We start from the raw sequence: 4,714 nt of genomic DNA, 5'->3' as shown, positions 1-4,714 counted from the left end.
AGTGGGAACATCTTTCAGTCCAATGAATTTAGTCAATCTAAAACTAAAAAAATTGAGACTGTAACTCATGAAACTTGAGAAAAGACTATGATGTGAATATAACAAATTTACCCCCATAACCAACACTTTGAGAATAAACAATATTGAACCAAAATACTTACAAATCAATTGCGATTCACCTGGGACCTCTTGTGTTAACACCTAAGTTCTCCGAGTAATTCTTTGAATTCAAGGTTTTAGATTTGGTCGACGCCATTGATGAGGAGACCTCGCAGATCAATTATGATTCACCTTCACTTTATCTTCTTGTACTCCTCTTGACAATTTCAGACTCCGTCTCCACGCTTTAAATGATATTTTTTTTTTTCAGAAAGGAGTCTTTGTGGAGCATTGGGGTTTTTCTTTATTTCATAACCCTCGCACGTACTGGGTTGAGAGAAAATGAGAGAAGCGGAAACTTGGAAGAAAATAAAACCCTAGCACGTGCTAGAGAGAAGGGAGGTGGCGATGGCTTAGGGTTTATAGAGAGACGGGAGGTAGAGAATGAAGGGAGATCTAGAGGAGAGAGCATTAGAGAGGGGAGAGTGGATTGCAAAGATGAACGATAGATAGAAGGTAGAAAAAATGAGGCGGGTTTTCATTTTTATGGGGATTTCATTTTCCCCCTTGTCAACTAAAAGCGTGTTTCATTAAAATTATTAAGCGACAGGTACAGACAACGCGCGTTTAAGATAAAGCTCCCTTCGTGTTTTTAATTTTTTTTCTTGAGACACTAAATTAAGGGCACGCAATAGTGCGTGACGTAAATCCTTAAAATTTTTGGAGAGATGACACTATGTTAAGGGCACGCCCTTTTGCGTATCATTAACCAGTGCCTGTTGTAAAAAGTGCTTCATTAAAGGTCTATTTCTAGTAGTGAGTGTTGCCACCAGCTGTACATCTCAAGTTCTCTAGATGAAATCTCAGCTCTTAGACTTTGGTTACCATTTTCAATGAATTGCTATATTTTGTGACTCTCAAAGTGCCATTGCAATCTCGCACAATCCAATTCAGCACTCAATGACTAAGCACATTGACATACGTTACCATTTCACTACAGATCATATTTTAAATGGTAATATTGAACTTATTTTTGTTCCATCTAAAGATGAAATTGTTGATGTCTTTACAAAGGAATTAGACGAAACCAAGTTCAATGGTTTTCTGAACAAAATGGATATGATGATGCCTGATCCACAATTATTTCAAGAGGCTTGTACTCTCTGATAGAAACATTAGTAGGTGATATGGTTCCGTAATAAAACCATTTTACTGTTGGATTAGTGTCTAAGTCCATAACTATTTTGGTATGTACTTGACCCGATGGTGCATGGTCCTTTTGGGTTGCCTTCACCAAAGCAACTTGATTGGAGAAATAAATAAAGAGAGAGAGGTTATTATGATTTATTAATATGTTATAAGAATAATATATTAAAGGAGAAATCATATTTGTTTAATTAATATTGGTCAATAATTAATTAAGAATTAATTTTGTGATCAAGTGTAATTAATTAAACTAGAGGGGCTGAATTGTAATTATGTGATAGTTACAAAATAAGGTAAGGATTATCTTATATATATGGTGAACGAATTTGAGGTGTAAATCCCTTAGAATTCGACTAGGATAAGGGTTTCTAGGACTTATCTTATGGTTGTTTGGTGGACAAGCAACTAGATAAGGATAAGGACTAAAACCTTAATCTTTACACCTATATAAACCCCCTAGAGCTTAGGAATTCGTCTAACCCTTCCCAAGAGGTCCTAAGGACGAATTCTAACCTCCCTCCTCTCTCTTTATACCTTCTCCACTTGCTTATGGTGTTTGTAAGCCATTAGAGGAGTGACACTTGTGACTCTCAGCTTTCCAAGGTCAATTCAAGGAGGAATTGGATTGTTATTGCTATATAACAATCAAGGTATGTTCTTAAACCTAATTACATGTGAATTCTGATTTCCATATGCTAGAATTAGGGTTCAAAGTCTTGGATTCAAAGTATGTACAATAGAGAAACCTAGATCCAAGCTTTAGGGTTTGTATGAGCACATAGGATGTCTTATGACCAAAACCCATCAGTGGTATCAGAGCCATGATTGGTTTATATTGTATTGATGCTTGATGTAACTGAAAATCGTGTTTTGGCCTCACTGTTCGACCTGACTCGGTGAGTCACTCTTGGACTCGGCGAGTCAGCCCTACTCGGCGAGTTCCAGAGGGTGACTCGGCGAGCCGGTGCGTCAGATAGTGCTTATCTCGGGATTTCTTGCTGTTTTTGCATTGGGATAATTACCTTATCATGTTAGATTAATATTAATCCGATTATATGATATATTTGACTATATTTTTAATCTAATTGAAGATATTTATCAATTAATAAGATAATTGTTTCCTTATAAGATAATTGATTAATTATTTTAAATAAATTGATAAATTATTTTGCAAGAAATCATCAAATATGGATAATTATGTGATTAAATGTTAATTTGAATTATTTGTTATTTGATCCTTGTTGTTGTGAAAAGTTTCATATTTGGCCCTTTAGGTTTTATAGTTTAAATTTGAACCCCAAAAGTTTTGTTGTTTTGAAATTTAAATAGTTGAAACCCTAATGTTTTGAAAAAGGTTTCAAAACTTGCCCTCATGTTTTGGAATTTAAATTTTGATTAAATAGTTTAATTTTGATGCATATTTAAATTCTAAACCCTAATGTGTTGAAATGTTTCAAAACTTGCCCTCAAGTTTTGGAATTTAAAAGTTGATTAAAAGTTTAATTAGGAATGTTAAATTCTAAAACTCTAGTATTGTTTTGAAAAAGTTCACATCACACCCTTATGGTTTTATTAATTAATTAAGGTGTATAATTCAAAGAGGTTTAGTAAATCCATAAAAGTTTAGGTTTACAATTTAATTGAATTAAAAGTATAACTGTTAAATTAGACCACCTAGTATTTTGAAAGTATAAAATACACCCTATACTATATATAACATTAAAAGTCTAACATTATATATATATATATATATATATATATATATATATATATATATATATATATATATGTATGTATGAGTAAAAGTCAGTCTTACCATTAGTAGGCCTCATTCTCAAAGTTGGTCTATAAGGGGTGTTTAAGGAAATTGCCTATAAAATGGCGATTGAATGGGTATCCACTCTTACCCACCGCACTCTTGACTAGTGGAGGGTCGTTAGCCGAACGGGTAGGATAGGACGAAACCTTCCATTATAAGTATAATGAATTATTAAAGTAACTAAATGTTTCATAAAATTCCCAATCTTAGTTACTTAGGCAAAAGTGAATTGATGCAATTCCATGAAATTACACTTTGTGCCCTTGCAAAGACGTTAGTGGAGCGTGTGTGGTTTACCGGCACACTAAATGGTTCTATGCAATTGTAGCAAAGGGTGACTCAATGTTTGTCATAGTTTGGTGGAGCGTGTGTGGTTTACCGGCACATCGAATAGGTGACTGTAACATGTGAGGGCACCATGTAAGTTTGCATGGTTATTCACACCCGCTTTGTGATCCTCGGCATCCCAGTCACAAACTAGAGGGGCATATCGAGATTTAAACATGCCATTGAAAGTTCAATGAATCTCAAAGGATCTAGGAGTTTTCATAGATTTAAAACTTAAATTTCTTTTTGTTTTTCATGGTGGAAATTAGTGAATCGTCATTCACTTACCTTCAAATGTTCTGCAATTTGGGTTACGGCATCCCTCTCCCGAGTTGTAGAATATTGTGTTGGGTCCTAGCCTTAGTATTTCATTTGGGTGATTTACTAAGGACTCAATCAATCAACTAACTTGAATTAGTTTTTTTCTCCCGTTTTGTAGATGTCAAAGTTCGACAACTATGGTCTTCCCAAATCCCGTGGAACAAGCATTCCACATGAAGATGGTATTCCATGATTCAATCGAGGAACGAGAAATCATGCTTCACTTCCTCCTCCTCCTCCTATTGTTCTCCCCAACCCACAAGATCGAAGAATTGAAAGGTTCAATATCACTAAAGCCCTATTGGAAATGAAACATGAAGATGGTAAACCCGTGTGTGCCCACGTTCTAGGAATGAAATCACACATTGATAGGTTGATAATGTTGGGTGTGTCATTCTCGAATGAGTTGGCTGTGAATTGGGTTTTGCAGTCACTTCTAGAATCATATAATGAGTTCAAAAGAAAGTATTGTATGATGGATCATGACGACAACCTCATTGACCTAACTTACATGCTCATTGCTGCTGAATCAGAAATGATTTGGCGAAGCAATGGAGCGTATTTGTTGGGAGAGTCAACCGACCATACTTCCGAGGACGTTCTAGGAGAACCGACCTGCGTTTGCTGCCAAAAGAAAGGGCGTTGGATACAAGTCTACCCAAAGAGCCTGAAGAGTCCAGAAGATGGGAGAGTCAAAGAGTATGGCTGCGCTTCAGGTAAAATCCACTATCTAACTCCATTAAGTTCCTATTCATTAATTCTTAATACATAATGTGATAAGATTGCATTTGAATGTTTTACAGGATCGGTGAAAAGAAATGAAGCTTGGTGAAAGAGCAAGATGAATCTAATCACAAGGAATGGATCTTGATCGCATGGACTTGAAGATTAGATTTTGATCTTAGATAGTTATGATAGAGTTGTTAGAAATTTTTCTTTTGA

This window comes from Lactuca sativa, chromosome 4 (genome assembly GCF_002870075.4).
Source record: "Lactuca sativa cultivar Salinas chromosome 4, Lsat_Salinas_v11, whole genome shotgun sequence".
Lineage (NCBI taxonomy): Eukaryota > Viridiplantae > Streptophyta > Magnoliopsida > Asterales > Asteraceae > Lactuca > Lactuca sativa.
This window is presented reverse-complemented; position numbering follows the sequence as displayed.